Source organism: Vulpes vulpes, chromosome 15 (genome assembly GCF_048418805.1).
Source record: "Vulpes vulpes isolate BD-2025 chromosome 15, VulVul3, whole genome shotgun sequence".
Taxonomy (NCBI): domain Eukaryota; kingdom Metazoa; phylum Chordata; class Mammalia; order Carnivora; family Canidae; genus Vulpes; species Vulpes vulpes.
Window position 1 is genome coordinate 75880468 of NC_132794.1, and position 15831 is coordinate 75896298.

Genomic DNA, 15831 nt, shown 5'->3' on the forward strand with positions numbered 1-15831 from the left:
AGACACAGGCAGAAGGAGAAGCAGGCTCCCGACGCAGGACTCAATCCCCACACCCTCCAAGGTAGATGCTCAACTGCTGAGCCACCCAGGCATCCCCTATCACTCCATTTTTTAAAAAGATTTTATTTATTCACTTGAAAGAGAGAGCACATGAGTAGGGGGGGTCTGCGTCTCATGCAGGGGAAGCAGACACACACACACCCCACTGTGGATCAGGGAGGCTGACTTGGGACTCGATCCCAGGACCCCAGGATCATGACTGGCAGACTGAAGGCAGACGCCTGACCAATGAGCACCCAGACGCCCCTCCTATCACTCCATTTCACAGATGAGGAGACTGAGGCACAGAGAGGTGAAGTCACTTACCCATGACCACACGCTGGACGGTCAGCCCCAGGATCTGCATACCTGACAGTCTGGCTCCAGGGTCTGAACCCCTTTGTCCTCATGCTGGGCTCATCGAGGGAACGTAATGTTCTGTCTATGCCCAGTGGGCCAAGTCCAACTGAGCCAATCATAGGACACAGTGAGGCAGGGAATGGCATCATGGCAAGGACAGTCAATGGCTCCACTCAAAGGACACTCTGTCCTAAGGACCCAGGGAGCCCAGAGGCACCCAGAGGGTTTCACAGGCCTGTGAGAGCCCTGATGCCACAGTGATGACCACAAGGACCTTGCCACTGGCATCTTTAGAGCAGCTTCAAGTCTTTCGCCTTTTGCAACTAGACCACCAAAAATTTTAGTATTTACACCTAAGCCATCAGCCCCTCAAAAGCTGATATTCCCTGCACACTGGTGGGGTTTATCTTGATTTCACTGCTATAGGCTTGGCCTCCTTGGTGCTACTGAGTCCCTCTCCATCAGCCCCCATGCCAGGGGAGCGCGAGGGGAAGGGGATCAAAGAGAGGCCAGTAAAATACGGTCCCTCAGACTGGCCAGGCTCACAGCTCATTGTGTGACTGGGCTGGGGGCTCAGTGTGTGAGCAGGCTCAGGGTTCAGTACATGACCAGGGTCAGGGCTCAGTACGTGACCATGGTCAGAGCCCACTCAGTATGTGATCAAGGTCAGGTCTCAGAGTGTGAACTGGGTCAGGATTCCGTGTGTGACCAGGGCTGGGGCTCAGTGTGTCTAGGGTCAGGACTCAGTGACCGGTGTCAAGGCTGAGTACAGGACCAGGCTCAGGGTTGAGTACAAGGCCAGGCTCAGGGCTCAGCGTGTGACCAGGGTCAGGGTTCAGTACATGACCAGGGTCAGAGCCCACTCAGTATGTGACTAAGGTCAAGTCTCAGAGCGTGACCTGGGTTAGGACTCGATGTGTGACCAGGGTTAGGGCTCAGTACATGACCAGGGTCAGGACTCACTCAGTGTGTGTCCAGGATCAGGGCTCAGTATCTGACCGGTGTCAGGGCTGAATACAGGACCAGGCTCAGGGTTGAGTACAAGGCCAGGCTCTGGGCTCAGTGTGTGACCAGGCTCTGGGCTCAGTGGGTTGGAGCTCAGTGTCTAATCAAACCTGTGACCAGGGTCGTGACTCAGTCCACGGCTGGAGACAGGTTCAGTCAGGAGTGTCACCCTTCACTTCGATATTTCTCTCCCCGCTGGATAAGGCGGGCCCCGTGGCTTGGCTCCTAGATTTCACCGGGCACATGGGGTATGAATGCTGGGCTCTAAGGCCTCCAGGGGTTGATGGCAGGGCCTGTCTTTCTCCCACAACCCCCCGAGGGTCCCGCATGTCCCCGGGTACCGTGACATGGGCCGCAGTCTCTCGTGCTCCCCGTCCTGCTCACAACCTGTGCCCTGGGCAGCAGGACCATAAGGTGCCTGTAGGATCTGGATGAGTCACCTGCCTTCCCCAAGGCTCCCTTTCTTCTTCCTCACGTCCCTGTGGACCCTCAGACTCAACCCTAGACACAGCCCCCCGGGAAGCCTGCTTCTCCCCACAGTACCAGCATTATGCAAAGGTGCCCGGTGGCTCAGCGTGAACGGCCACGATCCTGGGGCCCCCACAAGGTCCTCAGGCCTCCCTCTCCTCTGGACGGCCTCCTCCAAGCCTCCGCCACGGTCCTGAACATCTTGCTCCGACTTCAGCAGCTACCTCATGTTCTCCCATCAACACCGGCGCCCTCTCCCACCATCCTCCAAAGTACCTCGAAGGCAGGCTTTCTGCAGTGTAGACGGGACTGTATGCGTCCCCGGCTGGGCCTCCCTGGATCTCAGGGCTGACTTGGGGGATGTCCACTTCAGCAGTAGGAGAAAGCTGGGCTCCCCCGGAGACGCCAAGGGAGAAGAAGGGGAAGAAGAGATACCACAGGCCGTGCCCAGGGGGGTGAGGAGGGGTAGCCTGGAGGGAGGGGAAACCCCGGCCAGGGCCTCACGGGGCCGAGGGAAGGAAGGGGGCGTCAGGGCAGGTCCAGGACCACAGGGGACCGTCGGGACGGTGCTCCCTGGGCTTGGCGACTCAGGGGATGCTGATGGCTCATGAGAACCATTTTACTGGGGAGAAATCAATACCGGGGACAGAGAGGGGAGTCAGAAGTGAGAGAATAGAGCCACGAGTGTAGACAACTGTTCTAGAAGATGGACTGGGGACGGGCAGAGGGGCCAAGGTCAAGGGAAGTTTCCATCTTGAATAAGAGGGAGCGCAGCCGCCCTTAGCCTGCGGACCTCATGGGCCTCCCCACTCCGCCCCCCAGCTCTCTGGCCCAGCTCACGTCCGCTTGCCCTTGAAGCCTCATACTGGGGGGCCGCGGGAGGGACAGACGGGCAAGTCCGGAGAGAGGCCTAGGTCCAGAGAGGCAGACCCACTTGAGGTCATCTGTGTGTCAGTGACGGTCCCTACCAGGGATCCTGGTCTCCGGCCCCCGCACCCCGCTTGTTCCGCACCTTCACCCAGGCTGGCGGCCTTGGCCCCGAAGGAGAGAAGGGGCAGGAAGGGCTGGAGGTGCTGGTGGCTCCCTGGCTCCCGGGGGAAAGACACTCCGCCAGCCGTCACGGGCAGCGCTGGGCACCCGGGGGCACCCGGGGCATCCGGACCTGCCCAGTGCCCCGCCGGCCTCCCCGAGCCCCGGGGCTGCAGTGGCCCGTCAGTGACCTTCCTGCTGCGTCCCAAGGCCAGGGAGCCGGGCCGGGGCGGCCACGGTGCCAGGCGCCCGCTCCCCCGCCGTCCGCACCGAGGCCCGGCTTGAGGCCTGAGACCTGAGGCGGAGGAGGAGACTCTGCGGCGGTTCCAGGCCCTGATTAAGGCCGCGGGGCGGGGGGCACCGAAATCAGTTCCAAGATCAATACTGCTATTCATTTAGAAGTGTAACGAGGTTAGAGAGGTGAACAGAGGAAATAATTAACTCATTTGCAGCCCTTTAAAACAGAAACAGTCATTTTAATCTCCAGGGTAATTAGCTATGCTCCGTCTATCAATCACAGCCGTGGCCATTATTTTAGGTATTGATCATCTGGGAGGTGGGGGTGGAGGTACCTCCTGGCCGGTCCTGCCCCCAGGTCGGGGTGACCCAGCTCCCAGAGCAGTGCAGGCCAGGGCTGAGCGTGGCCAGCAGGCGGGCGCCCCCGGCGGGGCAGGTGGGCAGGTGGGCAGGTGGGGGAGACGGGGCTGGCAGAGGAGGCGGGGAGGTGGGGCAGGCGGGGGAGGTGGGGCAGGCAGGGGAGGTTCCCTCCCTGGGTGGCCGGGCCCTGGAGGCCCAGGTTCGGGTCCAGGCGCTGCCCCCCACTTGCTGCCTGACCTGAACAAGTCCCTCCTGCGTCCCGGGCCTCAGAGTCCTGTCTGTCCTAGGGCGGCTGCCGGTGGAAGGAGCCAGAAGCTTGCAGGTTCTAAGTGCCCGGGGGGCCTCTGGCCACTGGAGGGCAGCAGAGCCCCAGGGACCCCGAGTCCAAGGTTGGGCCACCCAGACAGGGCGGCTGAACCGGAGCTGTTCCCTGGGCAGCCTGGGTTCCCGCTATTCCTGGTGGAACCTTCTGGAACCCTCTGGAACCTTCCAGTCTGGCCATCTCCAGGGCTCACAGCCCCCCGCAAGAGACATCCCAGTGATTATTCTCCTCCTTTGGCAGGTGAGGAGCCGAGTTTCAGGCAGGGTCGCCGTGGGTGCTCCTAAGGCTCAATCCTGAAGCCCGGGGGTGTGGGAGGGGGGGGCGGGCAAGATGATGCCCCAAAACACTCGCCTGCTTCCTACAGCCCCACTTAGTCACCTTACCCGCCGAAACAGCCCTCAAAGTCTACTGTCGTGGATGGGGAAACCGAAGCCCGGAGAGGCAGCGGCGCCCAGGATCCCCCTCCTCACTCTGCGAGCGAGTGAGGCCCAGACGGCCGCCCTGAAGACCCCGAGTGTGGCGGGTTAGGATGTGCGTGCCGTGGGCGGCCACCCCGTGGGGCCAGCAGCCGTCAGAGGGGCATGGGGCCCGGGGGGCACTGGGCGGGAGGCAGGACCCGGGAGTGCCCTGGGGGTGCCCAGCCCGGAGCCCCTCCTAGGACCCGCTCCCCTCTCGGGGCCCAGCTGAGAGAGGTGCAGCCTCTGGGCAGGGGTGGGGGCGTGGGGGTGCTAAAGGCTTGGGGAGAAGCAGGTGGGGATGAGGAGGACTGCAGGAGGGGTGGGGCTGAGCCCCCGCTGACCTCCTGGAGCTTGCCAGGGTCAGGTGGCGGGGCCCTCACTGCCCAGCATCAGCCCCACACCACCACCACCACCACCACCCCCAACCCCGGCACTGGAAAGGCCTCTCCTTGCATGTCTCCAGCTCCGGGAAGCCCACCACCCCCAGTAGCTCTGATGGGGGGAACTTCCCTGGGCGCCCTGAGAGCCCTGCCTGAGAGGCTTCCCGAGACACCCCCGGTCCTGGAGCCTGCAGGACCCTGTCCCTCGGGCAGGCAGACAGGACTGACCGTGATCAATAGCCCAGCAACCCAGAAGGGCCAAGGGGCTCGGCTGGGCCCCAGCTGGCACAGATTAGCTGGGGGACTTCCAACTCCTGGCAGGGTCTCCGCAGGTGAGGGAAGGGCGTGGGGAGGGAGGAAGGAAGGAATGAGGAAGCAGAGGAGGAGGAGGAAAGGGAGGAGGGAGGGAGGAGGACCAGGATGTCCTGGAGCTCTGTTGCTAAGGGCAACAGCAAATGCATTGGGAGAAGGAGCCAGATGCTGAGGCAGGTGGCAGGAAGGGGGAGCTGGGGTCCAGGACTCCTTGGTTTTGGGGGCAGGGCTTGCCCGGCAGCAAGCACCCCGTGGGGCCCTGGTGGCGGCTCCCCACGGCCATGCCTGCTCTGGGCTACAACAAGTCTGGGACTCCGGAGGGCAAGCAGTGGTGAGGCTGGTGCCCGAGCAGGGCTGGGGGCGCACAATCCATCGCTGGCAGCCTTGCCCGGACCCCCGGGGCACGCCGAGCGCCAGCCGGCCCTCTCCTGCTCCCTGCCTCTCTGAAGGGGCTAACATGCAGCTGCGGCAAAAATTCAAGGTGAAGGTTCTAGACCCGGGAGGCTTGGGAGACTCCCAGCTCCCCTGGGCTTCATTTTCTGGGTCTTTAAAAAGAGGCAGGGGATCCCCGGGTGGCTCAGCGGTTTAGCACCTGCCTTCGGCCCAGGGCGTGATCCTGGAGACCCGGGATCGAGTCCTGCGTGGGGCTCCCCACAGGGAGCCTGCTTCTCCCTCTGCCTGTGTCTCTGCCTCTCTCTCTCTCTCTCTCTCTGTGTCTCTCATGAATAAATAAATACAATATTTAAAAATAATAATATAAGAAATATAAGAGGGGGAAAATTTGATAAAAGTTGTGTTTTACCTTGTATTTACTGGATGCCAGGGAGGAGTTCATACTCCCATTTTCCAGATGAACAAACTGAGGCCCAGGGACAGCTGGTTAGTGAAAGCACCAGGAACTAAACATAAATCTGTAAGATTCCAAAGCTCTCGACCCCTCTTGTGTTCCTCCCACCAGGATCTCCCTGCTGTTGCCCTTGAGGAACCCTCCTGTGCCGGGATTATGTCCCATGCTCTCAGCTCTGCTCCAAACAACCCGCCTTCCCCACTTTCAGAGCAGAGCCCCTGCTCAGCCCACCAACCTCCTCTGCCTAACTTGCATGCAGGGTCACACTCACCCCTCCCCGGGGCATTCGGGGTCCTATGACATGGCCAGTCCCTCCCTCTCCCTGTCCCTGCCACACCTGACCTGTTTGCTTCCTGCCTCTTCTGGATAGCCCTATTATTGCCTAAAACCACCCCAAAATGTAGTGGCATCAGACACTGACCATTTTATTATGCTTATTATGCTCCTGGGCTCCGTAGTTCCAGCATTTGTGCAGGTGCAGAGGGGACAGCTTGTAGCTGCTCTGTGCTGTGTGGGGCCTCAGTGGCTGCAGGTGAGTTTACATTGGGGTCACTCGTGCACTGGCATGTCTGACAATCAATGGTGACGGTGAGCTGGGAGCCGGGGGGGTGGGGGTGGGCTGTTGACAGGAGCACTTACATGGCTCCCATTTACATGGCCTGGGTTTCCTCATGGCATGGTGGCCTCCACCCACGGAGGACTTCTGGCTTGGTAGCTAAGAGCTCCAGGAATGAGGCCCCAGCAGACGAGTGGAAGCTACATTTCCATTCTGCGACCCAACCTCAGAGGTCCCAGGGTGTCAGTCCTGCTGTCGTCTATCGTGCAAGGCGGTCACGAGGCTGCTCAGGCTTCAGAGGAGGAACAGAGACCCAGGAGTCCAGCAGTGGGCAAGGGGACCCTGGAGGGGTGACACCCTGTGTCTCTCATAAATAAATAATTAATCAATCAATCAATTAATTAATTAAATCTTTAATAAAATAATTTTTAAAAGGTACTTTTGGGAGAAAACCACATTAAAAAAACAAAAAAGGACAGGACCGCAACGACACATGTGCCTCCCAGAGAACATCTGGTCCCCCTTGCTCTTCTCTGGCGCTCTGGCTCCTTCTCCATGGCCTCTAACTCACCCGAGCTTCCCAGGGCTCTAATATTTCCCTGCTGAGGCCCCTCCTGGAAGAGTCCTTGTGGGACTCTTACCTCGCCTTGCACACGACCACCCTACCGGTGTTTTTCCAGCTCTACCTTTCCCCGAAGGACCAGGTGCCCCGGCCTACCCCCCAGGTACAGAGGTTTCCAGCTCCCTGACCCTCAGCACGGCCCAAAGTCTCCCAGGTTCCTTCTCTTCTCCAGAAAGGGCAGCCCCAGCCCACCTGTCACTCAAGCCAGAAGGCCTTCCCCTGGTCGCCCCAGGGATCCAACTGCGGGTCCCCTCCTCCCCACGTCTGCCCTCATCCAGATGCTGGCAACTGCACAACTGCACGTGGCTTCCTGCCTCCAGGCTCCCCCCCCCCCCCCCCCCCCCCCGCCCCAGCCCATTCCGCACGCGAGCTCCTCCAACCCCGGAAAGCCGAGCTGGTTGCTCCCTGCTTCCAAGGCTTCCCAAAACTTTGGGCCAGAGCCCTTGCTCCCTGCCAACACATGCAGGCCCCGGAGCTCCTCCTGCCTCTCCAGCCTCAGGGCCGTCCCCTCCTCCTCACGGCAGTGCTCAGGGCCCCTAGACACCCTGCATCTTGCTTCAGGCCTGTGCACAGGCTGCTCCCAGGCCTGGAACAGCGCTCATCCTCCCCGTGCTGTCCCACCGCCTGTCCTGTGAGGATGGAGATGTCCTGTCTCCGCATTCCCCAGTCCGGCGGCCACTTGACATGTGACCAGGGCTAGTGAGGAGGCGTTTTAAAATTTGACTTACTTTAAAATTAATTAAAAAATTTTTTTTTGGAATTAAAAATAAATAAATAAATAAATAAATAAATAAATAAATAAATAAATAAAATTAAATATAAGTATCCTTGTGGGCCACATGGATAGTGTGGCTGCAAGATGCCATCCCCCCAGCAAGCACCGCACCCCTCCCCCCGCCCCCGACCCCGACATCCTGAGCCTGCGCTGGCTGCCCAGCTCTCGTGCTCCCAGAGGGCTCTGTTCTCTGCCTCCACCGGCTCGAGAGTTCCCGGGGTGGCTGCCTCTTATCTGCCACACGTATTCCCCCTCCCGGCTCTTAGTATGCCCTCGGTAACTGTGCAGGGTGAATGAACTGTCTGGATGCAGATTTGGGCACAGAGCGAACCTTACAGAAGGCCCCAGTCCAGACCGACCGCGCCGCGCATCTGAGGGGCTCAGAGCCTGTGAGCGGACACGCGGGTGTGTGCACAGCCCCACCTGACCTTGGGGGACCTGTGCCGGCACCGGCCCAGCTGGGGACAGGCCCCTCGTACACAGATGCTGGTGCCCTTGGCTGGGGAGGAAGTGTGCCTCTGAATCGGCCTTTGTGAAAATCAAACCCGGTTTTCATTCTTATTTCTAGGATGATTCATCTGCATTGCAGATGACTCTTCCGGGAGTTTAAAAAGAAAAGCGTCCAGTCTTCCGAGGGGGCCACCTGCACTCTCGGCTCTGTGCTCCATCAACAAACCCTTGCGGGCACAAGGGGAAGTTGCCATTTAAATGATCCTTCACCTCCTGAGTCCAGGATTCATTTCTAGGTTTATATTTTTTTATTTTTTATTTTTTTTATTTATTTATTATAGTCACAGAGAGAGAAAGAGGCAGAGACATAGGCAGAGGGAGAGAAGCAGGCTCCATGCACCGGGAGCCTGATGTGGGATTCGATCCCGGGTCTCCAGGATCATGCCCTGGGCCAAAGGCAGGTGCCAAACCGCTGCGCCACCCAGGGATCTCCATTTCTAGGTTTATGAGGCTCTTGTTAAAGTTTTGATATTATTGGGATTTCTACCGACGGGGCCTGAGGCTTTTGTTTCTTCCCCACCTGTGCCTGCCTCCCAGCCCTCTCTCTAGAACAGGCCGAGGCCCTTCTGGCTGGGACAGGCGGAGGGGAGGAAGTGGGCCAGGGGCAGGGGGGGTGGCCCAGGAGCTCCCGGTGGAGCGCTAGCCATCCTCCGTTCCCCCTGCAGTTCCCCGCAGTCTCCTGAAAAAGCAGAGCTTCAGAAATCCGGCCCCAACACTGCTGGGAGTCCAGCCACCCCCATCCTCCCACTGGGGGACAGGAGTGAGGTCAGCGAGGGGCGGGGAGGGCTGTCCCCCTCCTCCAGGGCTGCCCGCTGGGCTCTTGCCTCCCTTCCCTGGGCAGGGGCTGCTGCCCGACCTCCCGCCTCTGGCCCCATTAAGGACCCACATTTAAGCGGTAGTGGGAGCCGGGCCCCCTTCACTGTGACCAGTTCTCCGACAGGGAGCGCGGTCATCGCCTCCCGGGACCAGGGCCTCCGCTACTGCCATCGTGTCCCCAGTCTCCTAAGCGGCACCCGCCGCGTATCGGGATCTCACAACCAAGGGCAGCCCGGGGGCTCCGCCGTGGAGCGTCTGCCTTGGGCCCAGGGCGTGATTCCAGGGTCCCGGGATCGAGTCCCATATCGGGCTCCCTGCACGGAGCCTGCTTCTCCCTCTGCCTGGGTCTCTGCCTCTCTCTGTGTCTCTCATGAATAAATAAATAAAATCTTTAAAAAAAAAAAAAACAGATCTTGCAATCTGCCATGGGACCTCCACAGAGGAGTGAAAGGTAGCCACTAGAGCAGACAAGCACATGACTTAGTAGAACCTTCCAGAAGGGGAACCTGGGGCGCTCAGGTCATGATCCTGGGGCCCTGGGATGGAGCCCAGCGTCAGGCTCCCTGCTCAGTGGGGAGTCCGCTTCTCCCTCTCCTCCCCTTGCTTACACTCCTATCCTCTCTGTCTTTCATAAACAAATAAAATCTTAAAAACATAAAAGAAAGAAAGAAAAAGAACCTTCCAGAAAACTGAAGGGCAGTGGGTAGGCTGAGAAAGCAGGGACCACCGCGAGCAGAGCCCTGGACCAGGAAGCCGGACAGCAGGCTCCAGACTGCAGCCTGCCGGTCGCTCCGTCTGGGGCCACTCTGCGCGCCACCGTGGAAAGGGGGGGAAGGGGGCCGGGCCGCCAGCGCTCCGCGCAGGGTGTGACGGGCGCCTGGGTCCCCTTCTCCCCGAGGCGGCCCTCGCACCTGGCAAGCCCCTGTCGGTGAGGGCCTGCAGCCACGAGAAGAGCCTCCAGCCCCACGAGGCACTTCCAGATTTGTCCCCACATTAGCCCTGTCTGCTTGGCCCTACACTGGGGTTCTTGGGAACTGAAATGAGAATCTAGTTGAAGCTGAGGAAAGTCCCGGAAGAAGGGCCATTGTCTTCCTTTGTTTTAATAGTGAGAGTGTTGGGCAAAGCCCTGTCCGGCCCTATAGGCCTCAGGAATGACCTGCTGGGGCCAGGTTCAGCCTGCCCCGCCCCCTCCTCCCTTCCCCCTCTCCCTCCCCTCCCCCCCACACCACAGCGGCCACTGCAGGAGGGTTTCATGATAGACGATGTCCCTGGCTTGACGGTTCCCCAACTGGTTGACACTTAAAGGCTCTGGGACATCCTGAAAGAAAGACTGTTTAACTTGATATTTCTTTTCTTTTTTTTTTTTTAACCTGATATTTCTAAGCTTTTTTGACCCTATTCTCTTTGAATAGTTAGGAATATACTTGCCTGGGGGGTAACAGAGATTCTGTCCTAATGACCTAGAGTAACCAGGGACTAACCAGGGTGTGTATTATTCTTCCCTAAGTGCAGGTCGGTGGCCCCGGGGGGCGTGATGCCACCACCAGTCCGGCCCCTTCTCTCTTCCGGTTCGCCCTCAGCACCGCTCCCTGCAGGGTCACCTCATGGTCCCAGAAGGCTGCCGTGCTCCACTGTGTCTGCATTCCAGGCAGGAGGCGAGGTGGGGGCATGTGCACGCCCCCAGTCCCCTGTGCAGGAACTTCCCAGGGGCTTCACACACCAGTTCTCCTTGCTCAGGTCTCATGGCCACTCCCGGCTGCACGGGGAGCTGGGGTATGTATGCACACGGCCTCCTGGACGGACACATGGCCCCCAGGACAAGACGTGTTCTGCTGCAGCCTCGGTCACCGTGCATGTGTCGTGTCCTAGGCCCTGGGTGGAGTCAGGGGGAGCTGGGCCCAGCCCTCCCTCCTGGCCATGCGGCTTCGGATGAGCCCCCTGACTGCCCTCGGCCCACGTTCTGTTCTTCCAAATAGAGGTTCTCACGAGGACCCGGTGACATGAAGCGCGTGCAGGCCCTTGATGACCTCAGAGACGCTGCAGCAGGAGAGACTGGTTTCACAAGACCTCTGAATGGCCTTGAAGCGGGCAGGGTGACGCTTCCCTCCCTGTTTCCTGTAGAGGACGCCAAAGCTCAGACGCGGGTTGACCTCTAGTGACAGGGTCTTGGCTTTGTCTCTGTTACTGCACCGGATGTCAGCCTGAGCCTCAGCCCTGACCGTGCTTACAGACTGGGACTTGATGCTCGCTTTAGTGTCGCTTCTGCTCTTAGACTGAACCTTAAAGCTGGTTGTGGACTGAGCCTTAATCCCCACCTAGGTCTAAGCCTTGATCTTGGCCTCTTAACCCTAATTGATGGAGGGGCCCTCTTGAACCCCCCCCCCCCGGGAGTCCCCAGAGATGTGCACTGGGCCCCGGGGCGGAGGCATGGATGATGGATGCCGATGACTCCCAGGCTCTAACATCCCTTCGGGCCCCGCGCCCCCCCCCCCCGCCGCCGCCGCCCCACCGCATCTGTCATGTTGGCTCATCCAGATCCTGCAAATTAGAGGAGAGAACAAACCAAGCCTGTGGTCCCCAGTGGGGAGAAGAGAACGGGTGTCCAGAGAAACAGGAGGAGCAAACAGCCTGCCTCCCCTCCCCCCAGTGCCTTCCCAGCCCGGACAGCAACTCGGCAGCTGTACTGGGGAAAGTATTGAAATTTAAATCAGAGCCCGGCCTCACCGCCCTGCCCGCCACCACGGCCGCCTGTAATCTGGGGCTGGCCATCTCCTCCCAGGGAGAACCACAGACCGACTCGGGGAAAGTGATAAATTTTCAATTTTATTTTAAAATATACCAGATGGGAGATTTTATTGGAGCCATAAATATGTCAAGAGCAATGTTGGTGTGTGATGGGCAATGCCCCCTCCTTGGGGCCTCTCTCCCTGTTTAGAAATTCCATCAGATTCTTAATAAGAGACTGCAGCAAAATAGTCTCTATATTAAAGCAATTGAATTTCCATTTGCCAGACATCTTGTGCTTGAAGCTTCCAGGTTCCAGGGGTGTGGGGTTGCTAAGCCGATTCTAAATGAACCTAAACTAATAACTGCACAGCACGCTGGGGGCTGTGAAAGAGCAGAAGGGGGGGGGGAGGGGGGAGACGAGGGGAGGGGGAAGGCAAGGAGGACGCAGGACCACTCCTGCTCCAGGGCCATCCTGGGATGAAAACCCCCAAAAAACTGAAGAGCCAGCACCTTCTGTTCACAAAGGGGAAACCGAGGCGCAGGAAGAGAGGTGACATTGCTGAACCCTGGCCCCCCTTCTCCTGCCATTGCTTTCTTTGCTGTCACGATTGCTCTGATATTATGCTGGCCTTTGTGGGGTGGAGGGGTAGGGGAGGGGTGGGGGGGTGGAGGGAACGGCTGCTGCCCCTGAGGTGTGTTGACGGTAGGGCCATGAGGAAGGCTGGCCTTTGTCCCCAAGACTCTCCCCGGCACAGGGACTCACTTTTGGAAGACTGTGCTCCTGCCGGGGTATTGTCATCCGCTCTTGCTTATGCCATCCCCCTCGTCCCCAGTGGTCCTCGCCTGTGTCAAGTTGTTCTTTGCTCCTGCAGAGACCACAGCCTTTCACCAGCCTCGAGCATCGGCTCAGATCACAGACTCAAGGACATTAGAGGTCACATGGATCCAAAGGTTGAGGAACCTGAGGTCCAGAGAGGGCACAGGGAGTACAGTTCTTCTAGAACAGTCTAAGGTGATGCCTACCTACAGCCCATCTACTCACCCCAACTTGAGCCAGGTCTAGGGGGGAACAGCAATGCCCAGGTGGTGAGGGTTGGCGCTTCAGCAAGATATCACCTTTGTTCAGGGCAAACCACTATGCTGAGCGTCTATTTTCCAAATGGGCATACACTTCTGGGTACTGAAAACAAGCAAAAACAGGGCGTCTGAGTGACTCAATCAGTTAAGCGTCTGCTTTCGGCTCCGGTCATGATCCCAGGGTCCTGAGATAGAGCCCCACATCCAGCTGCGTGCTCAGTGGGGAGTCTATGTCTCCCTCTCCCTTTCTCTTCCTCCTGCTCATGTTCTTTATTTCTCAAATAAATAAAATCTTTTTTTAAAATAATAAAAATTAAAAAAATAATAAAAATTAACAAAAATAATGGGTGTAATGTGCCTGAGTGGCTCAATTGGTTGAGCGTCCAATTCTTGATTTCAGGTCATAATCTCAGGGTTATGAGATTGAGCCCTGTGTCATTGGGTTCCGTGCCCAGCTGGGAGACTGCTTCAGATTTTCTATTTCTCTCTCTTTAAAAAAAAAAAAATGTAAAACATAAATACAAAATAATGGGTATACTACTACTTATACCCCAAAGTATTTGAGAGGCTAAATGAGATAATCTATGACAATTGTTTAGCATAATGCTGTCTCCTAGTAAGTGCTCCCAAAATGTTAGCGATTATTATTCCTTTGTTATTATGATTATCATTACTGCTCTGGATGCTTCCTTTTTTTTTTTCTTTTAAAGATTTTACTTATTTATTCATGAGAGACACACAGAGAGAGAGAGAGAGAGGCAGAGACACAGGCAGAGGGAGAAGCAGGCTCCATGCAGGGAGCCCGACGTGGGACTTGATCTCGGGACCCCAGGGTCACGCCCTGAGCCCAAGGCAGATGCTCAAGGCTGAGCCCCCAGGGTGCCTCTCTCTGGATGCTTCCAATGGTTCTGTATTCCCCGTGGATCTGCATCCTCCTGGTTGTCCAACGAGATTCTGTAGGTGGTGGCCCCTCAACGCCGAGTAAATAGTTGAGGATTTCCATCCATTGGGACAAGACGTGAGCTCTGGAGGCAGTCGGCAGGCTCACATCCACTGCTCTGGGTCTTGATTTCCTCCTCTGTGAAATGGGTGAGCTCTCCTTTCGCTGCCTTCCTTTCAAGGCTGTTGCAAGGATCAGAGCTAGAGGAGGCTCCCTTATCCTACACTGAGCATAGCAAGGCTGTGGAGCACAGTGAGCAGAGGAAGAGTGGGGGGTGACGAGGGGAGAAGGGTGATGGAGAGAGAGGAACCCATCGTGCAGACAATGGCATTGAATTTGTCATTGAAAGGTGGACCTTTACGGGTTAATCTGAAGATCCCACAAATGATAAAGTTGTAGGGTCGTCCCACCCATGTGTGAGAGCCAGTGGGACCAGAGTGGGATTGGGGACCTCTAGCGAAATCAGCTGTGGGGCATGGCCTCTCATCTCCCCTGGGGAATCCCTCCCCTGCCCCCCCCGACCCCCCCCCCTTGGGACGGCTCCCAGGGAAGCCAGGACAGGTTGGGGTGAACCTCCGCTGCAAGTCTCTGAGGGCTTGGAGGCTGCCAGGACCCACAAGAGCACTAAGAACCATGAGCAGACAGACAGAAGCTCCAGAGGCCCCTGACACTCTGGAAAGGGCAGTTGGGTGTGTCTGGAGTTTACTGAGGGGCCCGAAGCCCGGCCGCAGCGCCGTGCCCACTTCCCACGCCGCCCCTCACCACCCCTTTCCCACCATCCAACCTGTCTAACCCCCAGGTCCCAGATCCCGGCCCCAGGAAATGCGGGCCCAGGGAGGGAGAGGCCCTGTTAGGCCCAGAGGGCAGCTCAAGGTTGAAGGCCCGCGGTCCCTTGGGCCACCCTGCTCTCCCCGCGGAGGAAGCTTCTGGCGTCTGCCAACGTGGGGCAAGCCACGGCCTGGAGGAGGCTGCACCCCAGCCCTGGCTACGCCACGGCAGAGTCAGAGGCCCCACGGGGAGCTCGGTCTGGGGTGGACTGTCCTCACCTGCTCGCTCGCCATTGTCTGCCCATTGTCTGCACGATGGGTGGCCCTGGAGAAGTGTCCCCATGTGCCTGAGCCCCGCCCCGTTCTTTTATGTGTAGTTTGAGCGCGATGAGATGTGCTTCTCAGGGTTGCTGCGAGGATGTGGGGAGTGGCCCGGCCGGTACCCCAGGCTGCGGGGCTTCGGAGCCGGCATCACTGGGTTCCCACCCGAGCCCTGCCACCTACCAGCTGGGTGGCCTTGGGTGAGTCGCTTGACCTCTCTGTGCCTCCTTTCCCAGCGGCAAGATGGGATCAAGGACAGCCCTGCTTCACGGGTCGCTGTGCAGATTGAAGGGGTTCTTCGCCGGAAGCATTTAGGCTTCGGCCTGCTGCGGGTGTTACACCCCCCCGCCCCCCCAGGCCTCCCAGGGGCGCTTCACCCCTGGTCGGCACCTACCCCCCACCCTCCGCACCCTGGCTGTCTTGCCCCCCTCGCCGCCCTCCCTATGGCCAGACACCCCTCGGGCCCGGGTCCCCAGGGTGACCTTGCAGCGCCAGTCCCCGGGCTCAGACTGGCCCAGCAGCCATCGATCGCAGAGCGGGGCGCAGTGAACCAGATGGCGCTCCTAACGGCTTCTTAATGGGATGGAGCTCGCTGAGCCTGCCGAGAGCTGGGGGGGGCTCTCAAGGTCGGCCAGCGTCAGCCTGACCTTGAAGCCCGCGTCCTGGGAGCCGCTGCCAGGAGCGCCCGCCCAGGGGTTCCCGGGCCGCGGGCCTCGAGCTTCTCTGTTGTCAGCGGGGCCCCGGGGTCCGGGCTGTGGACAGGTGTCCGGACAAACAGTGACGAGGTGTGAAATGGGTGAGCGGAGCAGGTGGCCTGGCCCCGGAGTCCTGCCAGGACCCAGCACCGCCACTCTCCCCCACCCCCATCCAGAGCTCCCCCGGAGCAGAGGCTGGGAAGAGAAA